The sequence below is a fragment of the Delphinus delphis genome, chromosome 15 (assembly GCF_949987515.2).
Source record: "Delphinus delphis chromosome 15, mDelDel1.2, whole genome shotgun sequence".
NCBI lineage: Eukaryota > Metazoa > Chordata > Mammalia > Artiodactyla > Delphinidae > Delphinus > Delphinus delphis.
In genome coordinates, this window is record NC_082697.1 from 2,724,069 (window position 1) to 2,749,004 (window position 24,936).

Here is a 24,936-nt window from a genome sequence, read left to right on the forward strand (position 1 = left end):
CGCTGATGGCCGTTACCTGTAGGGTGGGAATGAAGTGAAACTGACCAGCTTCCACACCATTCCCCAGCAGGACGCCACTGATCTCCGCTGTCCTCTCTTGGTTCCAGCCACTTTCTCAGACCTCACTGAACCGTTGTAGAGGTCAGCATGGGTGTCTGAACGAGAGTCTCCACTGCTGACTGAGAGGAGGAATGAATCCACCATTCCAGCATGGCTGCTAACTGGTCCGCGGAGCACTAAACCCGCGTCAGAATTCAAATCATTATTCCTCTGCCTTTTTTCCCCGAGGATATCCTTTCTCCAAGATCTCCCCATGCCTGACCTTCGCTAGACCTTTAGTTAAAAGGGGCATCTGTTTTCAGTGATGGAGACTTGCTGACACTCTTCTGCTACGTGGATCACACTTGCTTTTCAGACACCGTTGCTGATGGTCTGGATGTGTTTTCCTATTGCTTGTGTTACTCAGGGGTGTGTAGTTCAGCCTGGAAACATTTTCTTTGACTCTCTGTGATGTTTTCAAAGGTAGAAACAAACCCCATCCTTTTTTTTTTTTTTATTTTGCCTTCCGCACAGTGGCAGGTGAGGCTGTGATGGCCAGTGGGAGGGAAGATGAGAAGCAGAGAATGTCCCCTGACCTCCAGATATGCTCGTTTTCCCAGGACCTCATGAGCTGCTCTGCAACTCTGAAGTGCAGCCTGAGCCCATCCTCATTTAGGACATGAGCGGGTAACCACGTGTTGGCCGAGTCAAAGGGAAGGGACTCACTCCGCGCCCCCTGGCGGTCCACTGCACTCGTCTGCTTGGAGACCTGCTCCAGGGTCGTCCTCCCCACACCCAGTGAGAACCCCGCCAACCACACCGGGCACCCAGAGAAGCCTCTGATGGCAGCGTACTGAACACTCCTTGGAGTCTCGGGAGGGTGTCGGCAAAGTCAAGGGCTGAAGTAGATGGAGGTAAAGAGGGAAGTGGGAGGGGCCTCCTCCCAGCTCACCCCGAGGCCGAGTGGCAGGCTGTCTGCCATGCTCTCCGGAGATGAGAACAACACAGGTGACAGGCTGCCCAGTGGTGCTGGAGCCAGAAACGGGTCTCGGAGAGGATGAGCTCACCGACTGCGAGTGCCAGGTTGAGGTGTCTTGGTGTGATGTCCACTCAGTGGGGTGGGACGGGGCTGCAGGTCTGGAGCTCCAGGTCAGCCAGAGAGAAAACACCCTCCCCACGACAGAAAGCTCCCACCAGCCCACATGCCCCAACCCACTGTCACGGCCAAGTGGCCTGGTTCTTAATGAATGTGCATTCTGGGAGCATAAGAAGCAGATCCAGCTCCCTTTGGTGGGGATTTTCTTAATATTCTGGAAGGCAATGAGTCTCTACAATGAGTCTCTGTTTACCGACCTCCTCAGGCCTCCGTGGCCTGAGGAGGTCGGTAAACAGAAGGCATCATCATTTCTACACCCGCAGTGATTGAACATGGGACTGAGAGGTCCGGTGGCACATTCAGCTCTGAGATCCTTGCTGAATTCAGGACCTAGAGTAGGCTGCCTCTCATCTTTTCTCTGTTTTCTCTTCCCAAAGCTGCTCTGGAAATGCTCAGCTTCCACTGCTTTGTCCTCTTTACAGATTATCCCTTTACTGCAAACTTCATATCGGGCATCATCCTAAGGGCTTTTCAAATAGGCATCAATGTTATTCCCATTTTGCAGATGGGGAGACTGAGGCACCAGAAGTGAGTGCTCAGAGCTAGGGATGTGTGGTGGAATCCTGCAGTCTCACTCAGACGCCGTGCTCTCAGCGGTTTGCTAAAGCTGCCTGTTCTTCCTTTGAAAGACCGGCTTATACAGAAGGAGCTAAGCCAGCAGGTAGAAGGCTCTAGGGAAGGGGTCTCCGTGGACGAAAACACAATTCGCACTGCCTCAGAGATGGAGAAAAATGGAAAGTCCCCAAGTAGTACTTAAATCCATATACAATGAGTTATTGACCATGTACTTGGAGTAAATGCTCGACACGGGAGTAGAAATTGTAATTAGGTCTCCAATCCCTCTGAATCCCAGGGAGAGAGAATCATGTGACTGCGGAGAGCGAGACTGCAGGATCAGACGTGGTTTCTGCTGACCATCTCCAGGTGGGGAGGCAGGGGGCCTCGATCCTCATCTCTCCTGTGGGAAACCCGCTTCATCGCTGCCTTTACGAACTAGGTTGAGCCCTCGGTGGATGTAATGAGAATGTTAGAAGCAGTAAATGTATATATCCTGTCAAGTGGAGGCTGATGAACGCGTTCTCATCATTTGATGCAGGCAGACTGAACAGCCACAGACGGAAGTCAAGCGGGCACCAGGCAGCCCCACGATGGGAACGCAGGGTTGCGTTAAAATCTATTAGCAAACATTCCACAGGATCAACATGACCCCACTTGTTCCTTCTCTTACTTGGAGTTGCTGTCCAGCCATCTTCGACATCGCCCCGTAACTGCCACCAGCTCTGGCAGCCCAGGCAGGCGGCGAGCATACAATGGGTGCTCAATACATGTTTACCAAATGAACTGTGCTCATTATTCTGTTCAAAGGGATGCTGTATTGATTGTTCCCTCTTCAAGACGCAAGGAGGGCGAGATTGTTCCATCTTCAAGAAGCAAGGAGGGCGAGCAGCTTACTAAGGGCGGCGCAATACCTGAAGACATTTCTGCCTCCCTTTAGGCCCGCGTCTCAAAGTTCTCGCTGCAGATAATGCAGCTATTTAGGCCGACAGCAAGTATGAACAGTAGCTGCTCCTAGCTTGGCGGGAGCCAAAATCATCCGTGTGCCCTGCATGGATTCTCAGGCTGTTTACACGCCCATGTCCTGGTATTTCAAGGGGCCACATATGTATATGTGTGAGCCCTTCTTCTAGCTCGTCTGTGGGTCAGCAAAGACGTGTCACGGGCCAAACCCCACCTGCCTCTGGTTTCCTATGACCTACGGGCTAAGAATGTTTTAACATTTTAGGCTTTATTTTTTCATATAGTTTTAGATTTCCAGAATCACTGAGCAGACAGTGCATAGAGTTCTATATGCCCGCTCCCTTCCCCCCTCAGCCCAGGTACACACTTCTCCCTATTAACAGGTTGCATTAGTGGTACATTTTCTACAATGGTGAGCCTTAACCCAAGTCCACCTTTTACGTTAAGGTTCGGTCTTTGAGTCATGTTGTTCTATAGTTTTGACAGATACGTAACGGCCTGTATGCACCATTATAGTTTCATACAGAATATTTCCATAATCCCCCAAATATCCCCTGTGCATCACGTAGTCCAAAAGCCAAAGGGATCATAACATTTCCTGACCTGTGAAAATGACGTGGAATTCGAACTGCAGCGTCTGCAAACAAAGGAAGTTTTACTGGAACCCGGCCTCCCCGGTTTGCTTCCATGGTGTCAATGGCTGCTCTTGCTCTACCCCAGAGCTGACACCACAAGGCCTGCAAAGCCACAAATATTTACAGCAGGAAAAGTGTGCTGACCTCTGGGGTAGACCATCAGTTCCGCAAAGTCCGAGCTGTCACCTCTCAGCAAGTAGTGAGGGCATGTGGTCACAGTAGTTTTTACCTATGTCCTGTCCTCTCAGATACGTTAGCAATTGGCTCCAAAGCCAGCTCTCTCCCAGGGCCCTGGAATCCCTTCTGCCATTTTGATGAGGGGTCTTTATCACCTATGTCATGACTCTTTCAAATAGTGAACCTCCGATAGGAGATGTGCAGTAGAGGATTAACCTCGCCTCGGCAAGGAGTGACCTGTGCCCAGTTCCTGAGAGGTGAGTTCTCCTCGGGTCCTCCTGCTAAGTGAGAGTGTCCTTGTTTACCGGAGGCCTTGGGCCACCCCTGATATTCTATGCCAACAACGAGATATGTGGTGGGGGCCTGGGGCCGTGCTGTATCAGCTCAACCCCTGGAGGGACTAGAGACTAAAGGTCAGCCACAGGGGTGGTCAGTGCTGCCTGTGCGTGTAACTGACCACCGTGAACACCTTGGACACGAAGGCTCGGGTGAGCATCCCTGGAAGGCAATGCTTCACACATGTTGTCAGACATCATTGCAGGGAAAAGTAAATGTTCTCCACGACTCCATTTGGGGAACACACCTGGGTGCTCATACCTGGTCTCTCCTAGGCCTGCCCTATGCCTGTCCTCCATCAGCTGACCTTACGCTGCATCCTTACATTGTGATAAACCATAACCGCGAGTTTAACTGCTTTCCTGAGCCCTCCTCGTGAACGGCTGGATCTGATGGTGGTCTTGGGATCTCCTGACCCACAAAAGTCTGTTGGTTTGATGGTTTTGTTGAAATGTGAGGGTAACAAAGCATGAAGAGTTACCTCTCCCACAGACGCCAAGGTGGAGACCCACGTTCCCTCATCCATCACAGTTCCTCTACAACCACCAGAGTCTACACTGTGAGAGGGAGGGTCTCTGACCTTTCCTCAGGTCGCCTTATTTCTGTCTTTGCTGTTTTGAAGTAGATACAATCATCTCCATTTCAAAGACGGGGAAACGAGGGCTTAGAGCAGGTAAGCAGCCCACCCTGAATTTCAAGGTCAGCAGACAGCTGAGCCAGACAAACCCAAAAGCCTGTTTTGTTTTTTTCAACTACGAATTAACTCCCAAAGTTTCCAGGAGTCTCTTAGATAAAAACTCCCTTTCAGTCTTTTTATTAAAGATGTATTTGACTGAGTGTGGCACAGAAGGGAAATTTCAGAGAGGATCTGGAAGTTCACATTTGAAGAGGTTTGTAAAAGCCAGATAAAAATACAAGGTTTTCTGTTCCAGAGAGAACTGAATGTTAGAATATATTGGTATCAGGTCACTGTGACCTGTGAAACTTGGCTCTTCTCCTTCTGTGAAGCTTTTTTTGTTTGGTTGGTTTTTTTGCTTGTTTTCACTGGAAAGACTTTCTTTTAAAAACCTAGAAAATGCAAAGGAGAAGAGAGAGCGGAAGGCTCACCCAGGTTCCTGAAAGGCAGAGGCGATCGGCTGCCCAACTCTCAGGATGACAGACAGCAATTTAGGGTGAAGTTATTTAACTTAAATAAGGGTTCGTCGGCTATCAGAGTTGTTCTCTGGCCGGGCGGCAGACCAGAAGCAGAATCTCTGGGGGGGGCAAACTTCCCGAAGACCTCAGCATGAGAACCGTCCTGCTAGATTCTGCAGCACATCCAAGACCCTGTGATGTGCTTATATCATGGAGTTTTTCAAGTCTCCCATGGAATCTTCAACTGTTAAATTAATCTCTTACTGCGACTAAAGTAGACATTTTATAACACTTTGAAGAAAATGTGTCTGGGTGGTGTATTTCATGAGCCGGTGGATGTCAGAGACTGCCTGGTGTCACCCACACACATGGAAAGTCCCTGCTTGGGTCTAAGGTTCTCAGATTTTCCACTTTTTTTTTCATGAACTGCAGCAGCTGCCGTTATTTCCTTCTGGTAGGAGTGTGGTGGGGAGCGATCGATCCGAGACCACACACATCTGTGTTTGTTTTTATGTGGCCATATCTTCTCCTTCTAAAACTGGTCTTTGCGTTTATCTCTATTTTTTCATTTTAAATGCTTGCCGAAATGTGTCTAACTTTGGCCCATTCTGACTGATTTTCCTTGGGATACGGAGAACATTTGTCGCCTGTATTCTGAGATATTTATCACATTTCCAGCAATTTTTCTGTAATGATGTCATTGATAATTAACTCTGTTTCAGTGGTTCTGGTATTTTCCTTAGAAATAGCTATAATTCCTCACATTGGTTTTCTTATCTATAATTAACCATTTCATCTTCTCTCTTCAACTTTTTCATCAGCATTGTGCAAGAGCTTCACAAATTCTCCATTTTTCTCTGTGCCTTTATGAATAGCTTAGTGGGAACTTGAGAGAGCCTGGTTGGGGAAGGAGCTGACCAATCCCCACTGCGTGGCCTGATTTGGGAACTTGGGAAAGTCCTAAAGCATCTTCGCTTGACTTAACACTTAAAAAAAAAAAAATCTTATCCTCCAAATAGCGATAAAAACCCAGGTTTAATTCTATAATAGAAAGATTATTTCCCTTATGCAAAATACAGTGTACTAATCGTATGGCGTAAATTACTTATTCATTCTATAAATATTTATCAACTGCCTTTGACAGAGCAGTCGCTTTTCTAGTTCTTGGAAGAGAAAACAAAACGCAAAATCCCTGATCTCGTGGGGGAGGCAGATGATAAAAAAAACAAGTAAGTAAATTATGGAGTGTATCAGAAGGCGCTAAGTACTTAGGAACAAAATAGACGGGGAAGGAGCTAAGGTTCGGGGGAGGGTGTGTATACAACAGACTCCTGAGGTGTAAGCTTGCCTTCTCCTCTGGTAAATGTTCCGTTATTGACACTCAGGAACCAACACTGACTTCTCTTTGATTACGTTTCACGTATAATTACAAATTTCATGCAAACTAGTCACTAGGGAAATTTTCTAGTTTAAGGCCCTGTTACGTCAACACTGTTATGGTAAAGTGACTGATGTTCTGAGCAATTTCTCCTTCCCTAGATTAAGGAATCACCTGGGAGGCCACCCTTCTAACTTCCATTGCCGTCATAATTCGTTTCTATGGGCATTTACCTTTCAGTGGTATAAATAATGCAACAAAAACATACACCAAAAACTGGTTCCACCCAGTTCCTCTCCACGGGCAGGAAGGGTTTTTGCCTTTGAGCATTCCTGTCCCATCTGAATGTCACATTTCTCATTTTAGTGTCACTGGGAGCAGATTGGAGGATGGAATGAAGAGTTAACCCCAAGTATTTCTAAAGCCTCTCAGAAGGAACGTCTGTTTCTCCCAGAATCTAAGACCTGGCACCACTGCACGCCTTTTCCCCACGGGGATAGTGGTGGGAAGAATAATGGCCCCCCAAAACGTCCTCACCTTAATCCCTGGAACCAGGTTACCCAACATGGCAAAAGGGACTTCCCAGATTTGATTTAATTAAAGATCTTGAGATGGGAGGGTGTCCTGGATGGTTTGGATGGACCCAAAGTCCTCACGAGGGTCCTTAAGTGAAAGAGGGAGGCTGCAGGGTCAATATGGGAGATGTGAGGACAGAGGCAGAGGTGGGAGTGACACCAGTGCTGACTTTGAAGATGGAGGAAGGGGTCGCAAGCCAAGGAACGCAGGCACTTCCAGAAGCTGGAAACGGCCAGGCAGGAAGTCGGCCCTGGAGCCTCAAAGGGGACCAGCGCTGCCAACACCTTGATCTCACCCCCGGAGATCCATGTCAGACTTCTAGCGCCCAGAACTGTCACATAACTAGTTTGTGTTGTTTTAGCTGCCAAGTTGGTGGTAATTTGTTACAGCTGCCACAGGAGGCTGATACGGGGACCGCTGTTTGGATTCCCCTCCAGCTGGGTCAGGGCCGGCCGAGGAGACTCATCCGATGGCCATGGGTCACGTTCCCCGTGGCTGTGGCCTCGGCCGTGGGTCCCATGCGGCAGGGATTTGGGTCTGCCTTGTCCGACGCTGTATCCCCAGTACCCGTCACCATGTCTGGGACGCGCCCTGTTTGTTGGATGACTTGAGCAAACCTGGTCCCACAGAAGCTCTGTGTAAGGAAAACGTGATGGCAACAGCCTGCTTCACGTCTGACTTTATGCCGCATTCGGGGACTGTGCCCGAGAGAAGCCCCGAAGTTTAAACTGCTCCGGGAGGGCCCCTCTGCCAGGAAGGTGCACTTTGACAAGCCACCCGAACCCCCGCGAGATCCTGGAGCCTCCAGAGGTGCCTGCGTGGAGCTCTGAACCCCAGTCTCCCCCGTCCACGTGGAGAAGCTACATCCCAGCGGCATTAGGGAGCCACCACTTCACATCTTCCCTTCTCCTTTTCTTCTTTCTGAGCAGCTGGGAAAACACAACCATGTATCTCAGGATGAACCAGGGATTAGCTGATCATAACCGGACGCTCTGGTTCATGACATCTGCTTAAGGTGAGAGCTCCCGAAGGAGCAGCCCAGAAAGGTAAGTGGTCCTGAGTTTATTGCAGACATTTCATTTCCATGAAAAGATACCACGTTTCCTGCATACACACTTCCTTGCCTGTCAGGCTTCCTCCGTGTTGGAGCCCACAGCCTGTGTGGGCTTCATGGTTTAAAAATGGCCATTCCAGGTGAAAACCTTAGAAGCGGTGCGCAGGTCGTCCAGACTCCCAGCCCCTCCCGGATGCAGGGGAAGAACAAAGATGCTACCATCACTGACCTACGCTCTTCGCCTCTACCCTTCCTGCTGCAGAGAACGCACTGGAAATTGCAGAACAGCCCAGCACCCGCCCATCCCGACTGCTATAACCAGATGTCCTTTCTTTTAAGAGTTAACCTTTGGCGACAAGGGAGTAACGCACCAGCTGTATTGGGGGGATTAAATCTCTGTGCTAGAAGAATGATTTATGCTCCAATAAAGCCAAACAAAACCTAATTGGGTAGGATGAGACCACCAAAAATTATGTTCACAATGAAAAACAGGACGAGAACTAATTACCCGGGTGCAGTGTTCCATTTAGCTATAATTCTACAGTCAATTAGTATTCTGTTTAATTGTACAATTAATGAACATATAAATTAAATTCATAGTTTATTTCTACCACTAAATTACTTATTTGAATTGCCTCTCTTTGGAAAAAAAATAAGTGACTCAATGCACACATTATTAACATGACTCGGCATGCCTTAATTATAAAACAATTACGCCACTATCATGGCTGGGATGCTGCTTGTGTTATTGGGAGCTGAATAATTTAATTTTCTCTTATCAAGTGAACAGGTAATAGTTTCACTGACTGACACGCAATTCTCCTGGCAGATATCAACTTCCGTCGGCAGATCCCACCCTACCCAGCGCCTGCAAAGGCAGCACCGGAGACGCAGTGGTTTTAACGTGACCTTTGGGAGGCACAGTCAAATTCCCGTGGAGGCATCTCACTCTCGGCAGGTGGGGGTGAAGTTGCTGATAAAGAGACAGCAGAGCTGCCTCCCCAGCCCTCACTGGCTACTAAGTAGAGGAGGAGAGATGATGCCAACAGAAAAGCAACCCTCAGTGGCTCCTGTGGTCCCTTCAGTCCCTAGAACAGGAGTACCTGAAGTCCACAGGTGGTGGGCGCTCACCTGTGCTCATGAGCAAGACTCCGCCCCCCAGGATGGCTACCGCTCCGTCCTCACATCCACTGAGCCTCCACTGGTGCCACCATATTTGTGTGGCCCTGGTTCTCTCCCAGGTGCTGAAGCACTGAAGCCTTTGACTTTCCAAGGGTCAATGATGTCCTGTCATGGGAAGGGGGGATGGCTCTGTCCCCTTGGTGTTGCACAAGCGGAGGGGTCCTGGAGTCCTGCAGAACTGCGCGACAGCTGAGTTCATGGGTCCTGCTGTAGCCCATCCCTTCCCTTCTTCCCAGACAACACCCCGCCTGCCCTAGACACACAGTGCCCGGGCCCTCCTCCAGTGCTTCTGCCAGGAAGGGTCTCCTTCCAGCAGGAGTCCCCTTTGGTCCCTCAGGAGATTGGTTTCTGACCCAGCTGCCCTGCCAGCAATCTAGATCTATGCCCCCTGGGTTTACGTTCCCTCTGGGATTCCTACTCCACACAATTAAATCTTGCTACATTCCACTGTGAAATGGTGCGGTCTGGGGGGCCAGGCTGCCTGGGTTCACATCTCAGCTCTGGCTCTGCCCGTGCATGTGACCTTGGGCGAGACCCTCAGTCTTTCTGAGCCTGGTTTCCTCAACACTGAAGAGGGGTTAGCAGTGTTTTCCTGGGGGTCCTGTAAGATTAAAGGATAAAGGGCTTGGAGGGGCTTGGGAGCGTGCTCAGAAGGGTCCCTGCTGTGTAATGCAGCTTGACTCTGCCGACATCGTGCCTCAGTGGTGCTGAAAGGCAAAAACCCTATCACACCAGATGATGTAGGTGACTAATACAAAGCCGACGTCGGGGAGCTTGAAATTTAGGCCAGCCTGGGGAAGAGAGTGCGCTGGGAAGCAAAAGGCCGTCCAGCAGTTCTCCTGAGATTTGCTGGGCCCAGTTCTGAGATTGATTTGGTGTGTTTTCCATGTTTGAACACAGTCTGAATCATCTGATACAAACAGAGGCAACAGGCCTGGATTAACTGGCTGGCACACACGTGTTTATACATAGGGCAGCCGAGTGCTTGTAAGAGCAGCAGTCCGGGCTTGGAGCAAATGGTTTCACTGATGCCTGCAGACGTGTGTCAAAGTCAAACTGGCCCCAGACAGAGTTAAACAGGCAGGCGAGACATTCCTCAAGCCTAGTGCAGTCGGGGCCGAACTCAACTCCACTGACACCAGCAGTGGGGGCGTGGGGGCGTGGGGGCGGGGGGGCGGGGGTTTAAGCCCTGGGGAGCCAGTGGAAAGTGCTGGAAGCCACCTTCGCGGAGGTGGCCAGTGGTGTGTGTGTGGCGCACTGAGTGAACGTTTTCCTCTGTGATGTGGAAGTCAGGCTGCTGCTCTCCTAGGGAGACTGAGAGGTGAGGCGCTAGCTCCTTCTCTGTCCACACTTCAAGGAGGCAGCTCTTGGGTCCTCGAGAAAGGTATCTCCTGGGTTGTTAAACAGGCAAGGGGCTGGGAGGACATCTGCAAAGGGGCAGAGGAAGAATTCACAATTTCAAGTTTTCTAAGGAAGTGCTCTAAGGAAGGGGAGGTGAGAAAACTCCAGCTAGGAAGAAATGCGTCTGAAGGTTCCCCAAGCTGAGGGGAACGTTCAGGTTGTCTTGGTCATGGCTGAGTGAGTCCTGGGCTGCAGGCTGGTAGCTTGGGCACACTGGTGGCTGCCTCTTCTCCTGAGGTCGCTCCATGGCACCAGAGATGAAATTTATCTCGCAGGCAATTCCTCAGCCCTAAATGCCTGAGTCCTAAATTCCCAGCAACGACATACAAGATGTGCTGGTTCAGCTCATGTTATTAGCTGTCTCTTCATAACCTTTGGGTCAGGGGTGTTACCGATGCTCGAGCTTAATTCAAATTATAATGGGATAAATCATCTGCCGTCTACAATCCTTGTTTATTGAATTTCCTATGATCCACTTAATTTAGGCCCTCCCAACTCTGAAGGTTGAAGCCTATTGAAAATCCGTCTCTTTATCCTCTCATGACCTAATTTATGTTTTCCTCTTTAACTTTTCCACCTACTTTATTGCTGTCATAGCCTCGGAGGCTCCATGAGGCAGGAGGCAGGGCTGGGAAGATTAACATTTTTATTGCTTTATTTGGTATCCTAGCCAAGCCACCCAGATGAAAACAGACCTTTCGGGATTCTCTGCAGCCTCCCTCCCTAAGGCCTTTTGATTCTGTCCAGCAGCACGTACTTCCTTTGACCCAATAAACACCTCCTGAGCATCTACTCTGGATTTTAAACTGTTTCTGAAAATACAGAGTGCTTTCAAAATAGTGTGGCAACCCCAGAGAGGACGCAAGCGGGAATATTTGCATTCGGGGAGCACTTCAGTCAACTGGATACAGATGGTCCCTGGACAGAGTGCGTTACTGCTGCAGCAAGTGCAAAGGAACCCAGAGGAGGGCCGGGTCTCCTTGGGGTGGGGAGAGGGAGGGGCAGTCACCTAAAAGGATGTGAGGCAGACCGCCGCCTGCCACCCGCCAAGCTTGGTTAGATTTGGAAAAGAGGAGGTCAGTGGGGATGAGAAGAGCGGTGGTGGGAGGGGTTTCTTGGCCAAGGCACAGCCATGGTCTTGGAATGGAGAACAAACGTGGGGGGGGGGACTGCAGAGAGAAGCACCTCCCCAGACACCAGCTGGGCAGCACAAGAGGGCCTGGGCTGTGAAGACAGGACACCAAAGACGCCAAAGAGAGAAACAGGGAGCTGGTAGCATTACAAGGCGCCGACGGTTCATAGTTGATGCCTGAAGCTTTGCTTACTAATAACTGACACCCTCAGCCCCACCTCGGAAGCACGGAAATCAAATAAGGGCTATTTGGAAGCTTCCTCCAGCACGTGATTTGATGCTGATAAAACACAGTGCTTGCTGTTTGGAGAGAGCAGATGATCCATGTAGGTGCTCACAGAAAGGATCCACGAACAGCACCGCCTGCCCCTGCGGTGAGGCGTGGTCCCCCACTGCCCTTCCGAGCTCCCGGGTGACGCCTGGCACTGGGCGAACCGCGCCCCTGCTGACTCACACGGCTTAATCACAGGCAATTACTGTGACTGACAGCCCTAATTAAGCCCTTACCTGAACGGGCTCCTTCCACGGCGTCACTGCTGACAGCAGCCAGTCCTACCTTTGATCTCTCTGATTTGCTGCTTTCTCATCCCGGCTGTTTTAGGTCTCATCTAAATTTCTTCATCACCTTTAATGCACATTGTTATCCCATCTTTCCTAACGATTTTTAGATGCTAGTACAAGGTGTTCTCTTAAAACACACACACAGTTACGATATTGTCAGCGAGGGCTCATCAGTACAGAAGGAGGGATTTGGCATCAAAATGGCTGGATGCCTGGAACAGCCTGCAACACACCAGTGTTTTCACATACGACATGATTGCCGATTGGCTACAGAGATTTCTGATGGCCATGCTTCTTCTTCCACATTTTTAAAAGTAACACTATTTTTTGCCTTTGAAATACTTATAACAAACGACTTTTTGGAAGGGACTAATGGAAGAAAATTGAAGAAAAAATGACGTAGCATTTTAAAATATTTGAAGATCTACTCACTTCTAAGATCAAATGCATTTTTAAAAAAACTAATGGAAAATGAAATCTTGCATAATTTCATTTTGACTGATGTTGGTGATTCACTCCAGTTCAGGGTTGTAAGGTTCTGAACACACACAACCGTCTGGAGGGTTCCCCCCGAATCCTTTCTTCAGTGAACATGTATTTTCTTAACTGGACAGCCACATGTAAAAGAATGAAATTAGAACACTCCTTAACACCATACACAAAAATAAACTCAAAATGGATTAAAGACCTAAATGTAAGGCCAGACACTATAAAACTCTTAGAGGAAAACATAGGCAGAACACTCTATGACATAAATCACAGCAAGATCCTTTTTGACCCACCTCCTAGAGAAATGGAAATAAAAACAAAAATAAACAAATGGGACCTAATGAAACTTCAAAGCTTTTGCACAGCAAAGGAAACCATAAACAAGACCAAAAGACAGCCCTCATAATGGGAGAAAATATTTGCAAATGAAGCAACTGACAAAGGATTAATCTCCAAAATTTACAAGCAGCTCATGCAGCTCAATATCAAAAAAACAAACAACCCAATCCAAAAATGGGCAGAAAACCTAAATAGACATTTCTCCAAAGAAGATATACAGATTGCCAACAGACACATGAAAGAATGCTCAACATCACTAATCATTAGAGAAATGCAAATCAAAACTACAATGAGATATCATCTCACACCAGTCAGAATGGCCATCATCAGAAAATCTACAAATCATAAATGCTGGAGAGGGTGTGGAGAAAAGGGAACCCTCTTGCACTGTTGGTGGGAATGTAAACTGATACAGCCACTATGGAGAACAGTATGGAGGTTCCTTAAAAAATCAAAAATAGAACTATCGTACGACCCAGCAATCCCACTACTGGGCATATACCCTGAGAAAACCATAATTCAAAAAGAGTCATGTACCACAATGTCCACTGCAGCTCTATTTACAATAGCCAGGACATGGAAGCAACCTAAATGTCCATCAACAGATGAATGGATAAAGAAGATGTGGCACATATATACAATGGAATATTACTCAGTCATAAAAAGAAATGAAACTGAGTTATTTGTAGTGAGGTGGATGGACCTAGAGACTGTCATACAGAGTGAAGTAAGTCAGAAAGATAAAAACAAATACCGTATGCTAATACATATATATGGAATCTAAAAAAAATAGTTCTGAAGAACCTAGGGGCAGGGCAGGAATAAAGACGCAGACGTAGAGAATGGACTTGAGGACACAGGGAGGGGGAAGGGTAAGCTGGGAAGTGAGACAGTGGCATGGACATATATACACTACCAAATGTAAAATAGACAGCTAGTGGGAAGCAGTCGCATAGCACAGGGAGATCAGCTCGGTGCTTTGTGTCCACCTAGAGGGGTGGGATAGGGAGGGTGGGAGGGAGACACAAGAGGGAGGAGATATGGGGGTATATGTATATGTATAGTTGATTCACTTTGTTATACAGCAGAAACTAACACACCATTGTAAAGCAATTATACTCCAATAAAGATGTTAAAAAAAAAAAGAAATCAAGAAGAACTACACCCATAGAAAAAAACAACCATGTATTTTCTTTATTGACGCTCTGTTTTGTGACAAGCACATTGCTCTTGTATCTGTTTTTAGGACAAATCAAATATGAGAAATACACTTTCCTCAGCCATTGCACGTCCCTGAGGTTTTGAATTGTGGTTCATTCTTTCCCTTCTGCCCCACCTGCCTCTTCACTCCTCCTCTCCTCTCCCCTCTCACTGCCCTGGACCAGCCCCTGAGCCTCCAGTTGTGATTTATTTTAACAGCCTCCTGCCCAGGCTCTCTGACCCCTGCCTGGCCCCATTTCCTGGGCTGAGAGACAGAGGCCGAACTCGTTACCCTGACATCCTCTGTTCCAGTCCCATCCCAACTTCCCCAGGAGGCCGGCCTCACTGCCCCGACTTTGCCCATCTCCCTCTGGGGTCCAGAAAATAGCCTTGTGTTCCCATCCCACCTCCAGGCCACATCGCTGTTGTGTCCCTCTACCTCCTGCCAGGCCTGCCAAAACACATGTGGACCTGAAGCTGACTGTGACCTCCCTCATTTCCGTCTTCAAGCAGCTTCGAACAGAACATGCACAGAACTCGATGTGGGCTGTGCACCTAACTAGCGCACAGCCTGCAAGTTAGGAGTTGTAAGTACTTTACAAAGGAGGACTTTAACCTGAGGCCAGAAAGGACCAAGTGCTGGAGGTCAAACAGCTACCCAGTGGTGAAGGAGGTTTTCCAGTGCAGGTGACCCTGGGCCGGGAGCAGACACCGCCCCACTGTGCTGGCTCTGTCTCATGTTGGAATCCCAAATACTGAGTGTCCAATCGTTAACATTTTCACCTGAACTGTGTCGTCTGATCTAATCCTTTGGGCTCAGAAATCCGGAAAGGAAAGTGATCTGTGTCCCTGACCTGCTTTAGTGAGGGCTTTCCAGGTGGTGGATCAGTGACTCAATGGCTATAGAAAGAATCAACTAAAAGGACATCAGCAAGTGGTACAATAGGAGGTCACACGCTCTGTCCCCTCACAGAAAAAATATGATATAAACAACCACCCACAGACGAACATACCTTCACGGGGGCTCTGGACCCCAAGTGAGAGATCCCAGCGTCTAAGTGGAGAAGAGAAATGAGGACACACACGTCAAGTGATGCATGTAAACGTCTAGCTTCTCTGCAGATCTAGGCTCCAGGCCCTGTTAAAAAAATGGACAAACGAGGTGAATAGATACCTTTCCAAAGATACATACAGATGGCCAACAGGTACGTGAAAAGGTGCTTAGCGTCACTAATCATCAGGGAAATGCAAATCAAAAACCACACTGAGCTATCTCCGCACACCTCTTAGAATGGCTATTTTTAAGAAAAACAAAAGACGGCAAGTGTTGGTGAGGATGTGCAGAAAGGGAAACCCTGGAGCACTGCTGGTGGGAATGCAAATTGGTGCAGCCACTGTGGAAAACAGCATGGTGCTTCCTTAAAAAACTAAAAATAGAGCCACCGCATGGTTCAGCCATCCCACTTCTGGATATTTACCCAAAGGAACTGAAATCAGTATCTGGAAGGGATACCTGCATCCCCATGTTCACAGCACGCCTTGCCTGTTCATTCACAGTAGGCAAGATATGGAAACAACATAAATGTCTGCCCACAGATGCATGGATAAAGAAAATGTGAGATATATTTGGAGTGGAATGTTATTCAGCCTTTAAGAAGAAAGACGGGCTGCCATTTGCAACAACATAGATGGGCCTGGAGGACATTGTGCTGAGTGAAGTAATCCAGTCACAGAAAGATAAATACTGCATGATCTCACATATATGTGAAATCTAATCTACTCAAACTCCGCAAGCAAAGAGTAGAATAGTGATTGCCAAGGTGGGGGAGGGAAACTGGGAGATGTTGGTCAAGGGGTGCCAAGTTTCACTTATGCAGGAGAAGTAAGTTCTGGAGATATTCTACCCAGCAGAATGCCTAGAGCTAACAATACTGTATTGTATGCTCAAAATTTTCCAAGAGGGTAGATCTTACATTAAGTGTTCTTACCACAAAACTAATAATAATAACAGGGGCAGGAGGAAATTTTGGGAGGTGACGGATATATCTACGGCCTTGATGGTGCAATGGTCTCATGGGGCTATACTTATCCCCAAACTCATTGAGTCGTATACATTTAATATGTACTGCTTTTTACATGTCAGTCAGACAGCTATTAAAAAAATAATGGTTTAAAAAATCCATGAGGATATGCACAGAAAGTAGCCAACCACATGTACTGCTGTCTCCTCAAGCTGTTTGGATTTCAAAGGAAAAAGAAATAAAATGGCCACGTTTGGGCAACGTCTGCAAACTTGGCTTGTGTGATTCATTTTCTTAAACATGGTTTCTGGGTCAAACCATGCACTGAAGACGCTGGGGTGGTGCCGAAATCGATCCAGGTCTCACTGTGCCCCACAAGTCTCTTCTGTATGGCATCTTTCAGCCACATTTGTGTTGCCAACATGGTGGCCTTTGTGGAGGGGTCCAGGCCCGAATATTGTTAATGATCTCTTTGCTTCCTGAAGTGGTTTTGTTGGGTTCAATTGATGTGTTTTTGGGGACAGGCATGAATTTGTCGCTTTCTCTTCTAAAGGGAGGAAATGAAGGGTGTTTATTCCCCAGCCTGGTATTCTTTGGGGCCCCCCCGGCCAAGGAGGAGTCTGTACCCCAACCTCTACCCTGAGCCAGCGGTGGGAGGACACACCGCTGTGCCGGCAGCCTCAGGATGGGTTAAAGCCACCTTCATGAGCACAGGCCAGACCCTGATGGAGGGTTTTCAGGAATTTTCACAAGTGAACGAGCTGGGAACCCGGCCAGGAAACCCATCCTTTAGTGGACCACACCCTACTATCTTGAGGACCATATTTACCACACACGGGCTTAGCCGAGGGTTAAGATGAACTGTAACCTTGGTTTATTGAGCGCTTACTCTGTGCCAGGCAGTGCACCAAGGGATGAACACAGGTCATTTCATTAAACCCTCACACGACCCCGTGAGGACTTGTGATCCTCTCTGGCTAAGGAGGGGAAACGGAAGCTCTGAGGACTTCAATAACTTGCCCGATGCCCCAGCTCCCAGGTGCAAAGCCCTGCACGGGGGACAGCAGGGCCTGCACCACTAGTGGAGATGCTGTAATGGGACTCTGGACCCTTTACGCCAGGAGGCTGCTGAATTCGTCACAGGCACTGTTACAGCAATTGGGACGTGCTGGCCGGCACTGCTGTTAACACACATCCCACTCCTGGGCACTTGTGCCCGAAATGAAAATAGTCTCGGCTTTGCCTTCCCGCACCTCAAAGCTGAAAACTGCTTTTCTCTAACTACATTCATTCTGAATACGGGCTCCTCTCTAAATACATATTCTAGAAAATCTGAACAATGAAGAAAAGCATGAAGTAAGATTCCTCTAGAATCCTGCCAGCAGTGGGCAATTGCTTTCAGCGGTTCTGGAAGTGTTTACAGTGTCTGCAAATAACTACCATGGACAGCCGTGCACGCACATTCACGTGGGAACCCACTCCAGTGACAGTAACGGGGGCTGGAGAACAGGCAGCAATGTGGAGCCTGAATTTTCACTTAGTAATCTGTCCAAGCTGTTTGTCCACGTTGATGGGCTCAGCTACACGCTGTCGAGTGGTATGGAGCATTCAGATCTGTCATTGTACCATAATGTGTCTCTCCAGCCTCTTATCTGTGAACATCTACATCGTTTCCAGTGCTTGGCTGTTATCAGATTTGATGGACACCCTTCTACATAATCTTTAGCGTCTGTCCACTTGCCTCTTACAGGGAGGGCAGTGAATAACTGGGAGCAGTAGGCAATCTACCACAGCCATTATGATTACATGTCATCAGTATCATACTTATCAGTGCCAATCCACAGGACTGGAGCTTTGCAGTAAAAGAATATGACTGTTTTTTTTTCATTCTTTCTAAAGACGTTACTTTAGCATTTCTTGTATGGCAGGCCTACTAGCAAGACGAAGGAGACATGACGCTAATATAAGGTGGATGCTGGATTGACCCTGGAGGAGAAAGGGACATTCCTAGAAAAACTGGTGACATGTCACTAAAGCCTGGAGTTTAGTTAAGAGTACATATCAAATTAAGTTCTCAGTTTCGACAAAGGTATGAGGCTACATAAGATGTTAATGCCAGGAAAACTGAGTGAAGGACATACAGGAACCCTCTGTACTGTCACTGCAATTTTTCTGTAAATCTAATATCATTTCAAATTTTAAAAATTTAAAAAAGAAGAGAAGAGGAAAGGCGGGGAGGGATAAATTAGGAGTTTGGGATTAACATATGCACACTACTATATATAAAATAGATAACCAACAAGGACCTACTGTATAGCACAGGGAACTCTACTCAATATTTTGTGATAGCCTATAAGAGAAAAGAATCTGAAAAAGAATATATATATATATATATATATATATATATATAAAACTGAATCACTTTGCTGTATACCTGAAACTAACACAACATTGTAAGTCAACTATAGTTCAATTTAAAAAAACAGTTCAATAAGAAAACAAACAAACAGTGGGATTCCCTGGTGGTGCAGTAGTTAAGAATCTGCCTGCCAACACAGGGGACACGGATTTGAGCCCTGGTCCAGGAAGATCCCACATGCAGTGGAGCAGCTAAGCCCGTGCGCCACAACTACTGAGCCTGCGCTCTAGAGCCCGCGAGCCACAACTACTGAGCCCGGGTGCCTAGAGCCCGTGCTCCGCAACAAGAGAAGCCACCGCAATGAGAAGCCTGCGCACCACAACGAAGAGCGGCCGCTGCTCGCCGCAACTAGAGAAAGCCGGTGCACAGCAAGGAAGACCCAACGCAGCCAAAAATAAATACATAAAATAAATTTTTAAAAAAACAGTAACAACAACAAAAAAATAGAGCTCTTTTTATTGGGAATAAAAATGTTACTACAAACTAGTAAAAGAAAAAACACCTGGGTATAACTTGGTAACTCTTGGCCACCTATACATCAACTGGACTTTAATGTTGAAAGTTAACGTTCTGAAAATATGAGGCGTGGGAGTGGGGAGGAACTTCTCCTTTGGAACGTTCTGCTGATCATGGTACAGACTCCAAAATGCTTCCCAAATCCAATGCCAGGCTCTGGGCCCCGGGGTTTCCAACTTCTTCCCTTATTTGGGGTGACTTCACTCCTCTAAGGGGACCATCCTTGGGTTTCGAAGAATCCAAGGGGCAGATCGCAGTTCGTTCCGGAAGCTGCTCTGTCTGCTTCAAAGATCAGCTGGTGGCTGAGGGCGGGGATGCTGGCCAGCCATCCTGCCTGCGTTACAGGAACGGTGCTATCACTCACTACCTGCTCACACGGGGCGAGTCACTCAACCTCTCACTTCACCTCCAAAATAGGAAGAATAATAGCTTTGTTGTGATGACTGTATAAGTTAATACAAGAAATGCACTTGGAATAATACCTGATTTAATAAAGATGACCTTGATTACTGTATTAGTTTTCTTCTGGTTGTGCTGTGGTAACAAATCCCTCCAGAATCTCAGGGGCTGGCGATGACAAGGTCCTCTGAGGCTCTGCCCCCCGACCCCGTTCCCTTTCTATGGTGGTGTGGAGAAGGCACAGTGAGACTCAGAACCTCCCATAGGATTTGGGCATCGTTGTGGACCGATGCCATGGATAGGGGGATGGCATTTACTATTTCCACTCACATTTAATTGGCCAAAGCAAGTCCAGTGGACAAGCCTGGTGTTAACAGGGACAAGGTCATGTAATCCTGTTACAGGGAGGGCAGTGAATAATTGGGAGCAGTATACAATCTACCACAACCATTATGATTACATATTATCAGTGTTATACTTATGAGTGCCAATCCCCAGCACTGGAGCTTTGGAATAAAAGAATACGGTCATTCTGTTTTCACTTTTCTTTAAACAGGGTCCTCCTTTCCCTTAAGGCTTATTAGTAGGACTTGCAATTTACATAAAACACATTCCTCTTTTGCATGCATTTCTCCATCCCATTGCTAGAGAGGATACACAACATTTTAGAACTGATTTCTAAAAGAACCATATCACTGAGACAAAATGTTAGAGAAGATCATTGTAAGGTATTTTCATGGCAAGGTTGTCACGGTGTTTGCCTCAGAAGGAAAGGAGTGGAATGGAGAAAAATGTGCTCCTTTACCCAGCGACTGTTTTCTCAAATCTGTTTTGTCTACTTAAAGAAAAATCAAGCAAGATAGTTCCAAAGTATCCTGGGGCTTCAGCTCACTTTTTGCACAATGAGAATTCCAAACTTTCTCAAATCCTACCTCCAAGTTACACTCCTAAGAAGCTAGAAACTTCAATACAAAGACCAGAAATTTAAGCACACTGTACTTCAGTCTTTAAGGGGAAATAGCCCGAGGGGAATTGAGAGATTTCCATGAGTATTTAAAGTCTGAACAGTGCAGGTCCAAAACCAAAAGCCACCAGAAAGGTTTCAGGAGAAATAATTTAATTGTAAATCCGAAGCAATAAATAATCAAGAATTGGTTCTCCAACGTCTAAAGTGTATCATCAGGATTTTATGTCTTGATTCGCTGACAATGAACACAATAATGATCTCTGATTTTCCAGTTAGCCTTAGGAGTGTTTGAAGTACCATTGTTTTCTGAAAGCGTGATAAAGAAGAAGCCTTTCAGTAGTTACAGTCGCATTCCGTGTAGAACTCTAGAAGGCATTGATATTCATTGTTCGTGGTTATCAATTTGACCTCTACTGAGTGGCCCAGATTTATGGGAAACTCATTAAGGAGTCAGGCAGTGACTGCACTCCCTCCCATCTGATCATTTACAGCATTCACTGGGGAGCTGAGGGCTCCCAAACCGAACTCACTCAAAAGCTTTCCGCTTACCAGAGACTGCATGTTTGGGGTAGAACGTAATACCCATTTTTTTCTTCTAAAAGCTGGAAAGATGCTTTTAGCATTAGTAATTTAGACCAATTTATATGTAAATTTTAAAGTATATACAGACACACACAAGGACACAGACACACACACACACACCCACCCACACACACACACACACATCTAATCTTAGAAGTTCCTCTCTTCTCATCTCCAGCTGCCATTCTGTTGGGAGCAAGAGGAGATGGAGAACTGGGGTTGTCAACCAAAACACGGTGCAGGAAGAAGGATGCGGATAAGAAAGTAGTTTACGGGGGGTCTTAAGAACTGCAACTGGGAAGACACAGATTCGGGTAACAGCGAAAGAGGGTTCTGAGAGACAGAGTCAGGGGCTTATAAGGACAAAGGCCACAAGGTTGTTACAAGTTGCCGGCAGAGAACTGTGACTGGCTCTCACGCGAGTCAGAAAAGATCTGTCCTTAAGCAAAGAATCACAAGTTGTTTCTGGGTAGGCGTCTGATAACTAGACTGTGGCGAGTTATTTTAGGGTGAGAGTCCGATAAGTATCTTGAGTTTACAGCAGGTGTTCTGGACGACTTCATCAGGTCCAAAGGTCAGATCCCATCCAGGCTGAGACACGCACAAGTCACACTTCTTCTGTGGCCTCCCAGCTCCACTTTAGAGAGTTGTCTTAGCAATACCAACTCCGTTTTGATTTTCTTTCATCGGGCCCACTCTTAAGACATTTACCACCTTCTGAGACCACTGGGCGACCCAGAATGATGTAGGGTAATCAAAACGATACAGCTTAAAAATATGTGAAGATATACGAACGTTCTTCCAAGTACTCAGCTATACACTTCCACAAACAAAAGTTAATGACGTAACTTTTAGACCATTACAATCCTTTGAAGTAGACATCATCATTGTTTGCACTTTATCAATGGAGAAGATGAAGCTCAGAGAGGTAAATCTGAGGTCATATGTGACTCTTCCATAAGTTTTCATACTATGAACAACTATGTGATATGCACATGCACACCTACACACCCATATATACGCAAGGTCTTTACATCATTGATAAAGTCAAAGGAAGCTCAAGTAGATGCAGCAATTCCCAGGCATTGTTACTGGCTAATGCTGGCATGACTTCTTTTATCTGGTAGTCCCTGTCACATAACGCTTCTTAATACACAAATCAATGCATATTTCCTACCCAACCCTGCTTGGTGGAATTCTTATTAAAGGTGACTTATTTTCATTTCGTTATTAAAGCAAGCTTTCTAAAGGCTTTCTAGGAACAGAGGATATTTGTTTCTTCCTTGTGCTCACCTAGCCAAGTCCCATCTGGTCAGATCCAACTCTGTTTACACCTGCACATACACAGCTGAAAGGAGCTGAAAGGAAAATGCAACCACCCTACCTGGCCTCAACCAGAAATCGTGAGCTCACCTCAAGAGAAATCCACGCAGCCTCGCTGGACTCTAAGCTCCGTGACCCACTGGTCCTCAACACGTGGTCCCCAGCCAGCAGCATCAGCATCACCTACTGAATCAGAAACCCTGCAGGGGAGGCCCAGCGTTCTCAGTTTTAACTGGACGTGTGCTCGAGTCTGGGGCTCACTCCCCTCCTTCCCCTCCTGGAGGGTTGCTGAGCACCTTCTTTCTTCTCTTTGAAACAGCGATACCTTCCTCCCCACCTCATCGGGAAGAACACGGAAGCAGTGAGAAGACTTCCACGTTCTGCCACCATCACACCCGCTAGCCTGCGTGCAGATGGACTGGTGCCCTTCCTGTTGTTACTTTTGGTGAACTGCCTGTGCTCTCACCCAAGGCCGTCCATCCTCTCTGTTCTGGCACTGGGTTTCTCGCCTCTGAAATATTCCAGGACTTACTGCAGCAATTCATCAGCTTTCATCACACCCTTGGTCATCTTTGTCATGAAAATCTATCAGTAGTATGATTCCTGTCTAAACTCAAGAAACACACCAATATCTGAACTCTCTTGATCCTCTATCTCTTACCAGTCCACTCGACTTTCCCCTTTATGTTAATTTTCTGCAAAGAGTTGTCTATACTTGTATCAAGTTCCTCTCTTTCCCTTGTCTGTTGAACCTACCCATTGGGCTTGTATCCCTACCATTCACCAAAACTGTCCCCGAGAAGAACTCTAAAAGCTCCTCGCTGCTAAGCCCACGTTAACGTGTTTGTCTGCAGCATCTGACACAGCAGAGCATGGCCTCCTGTCTTCACTTGGCTTCGGATTGATTCTCCACTTCTTTCTTGATTCTCCACTTTCTTCACTGATACTCCTTCTGAGTCTCCCTTGATGGTTCCTCCTCATTTCTCTAACCTCAAAATGTTGGGATGCCCAGGGCCCAGGGCTCAGTTCTGTTACTTCCTTAATTCTATTAGGTTCCCTAGGTAGTGGGTTCTCAATTTTGTGCACATCAGAATCACCTGGAGTGTTCTGAAAACTTTCAATGCACCCTAGATGAATTCAATCAGAATTTCTTGGTGGAACGGAAACATCAGTATATTTTCGAAGCTTCCCAGGTGATTGCTATGTGCAGCCAAGTTTGAAAACCACTTTCCTAAGGGACCTCATCCAACTTATTGCCAAATCATACATATGCTAAAGGCCCGGATCTCGGAGTTCTGGAGAGCCCCTCTCCCTGACAACCCAGATTCCCACCCAGCACCTGCAGTGAGAGGGCTGAGATGTAACTCACACTTAAAATGTTCCAACTGGACTTTTAATCCATCACCCTAAAATTCAAGCGAAGTCTTCTTCACCTTAGCAAATGGAAAATCCATCTTTCCAGGTTCTCAGGCCAAATTTCCTGAGGTGGCCTCCACCTCCTTCTTCCTCGTGCATCCTATGTCCAATCTGTAGCAAATTCCCTACTGCGAAGTACGTCTGAATGTGACCATTCCTCACCATCCCCACCGCCACCTCCCTAGACCAAGCCATCATCCTCTCCTGCCTGATTACTGCAGCCACTTCCCCCACCCGCTTCCATTCTCCCCGCTCCACTTTCTCTTTCAACATGGCCAGAATGGGTCTTTCAGAACACAAGTTGGTTCCTGTCCATTCTTGGCTGAAACTCTCCAGTGGCTTCTGATTTCACCAAGGGTAAAACTCAAGGGCACCATTTTCTTTCTAGGTAACTTTTCTTAATCATTTTTATATCTATAGTCCATTTCATGCCATTGTTAATCAGAGATTATCAAAACAGATAGTGGAATTGTCCCCAGCTACAAAAATCTTACCTCTTTTCTACATGACAAGAAAACACTTTTAGATAGTTCTAGATCAGCATTTTCTAAACTTACCTAACCATGAAACATTTTTAAATTATAATATATTGATGGAACACCGAGAGGAGTTCATGAAATATAAATGTAGGCTTAGATTAAAGTAGACAGCACCAAAAAAAGTTTTCAAAGGTGAATTAATGACTTAAAGAAATAATAAAAATTTGATTCATATTCACAGAACAAAAAACAAATTAGAGAAATCTGCTTAGGCATAAGTTAATGAGAATAAAATATATCAACATAAAGTAATTTTTTGCATGTGCTTTTTTTTTTTTTTTTTTTTTTTTTTGCGGTACGCGGGCCTCTCACTGTTGTGGCCTCTCCCGTTGCGGAGCACAGGCTCCGGACGCGCAGGCTCAGCGGCCACGGCTCACGGGCCCAGCCGCTCCACAGCATGTGGGATCTTCCCGGACTGGCGCACGAACCCGTGTCCCCTGCATCAGC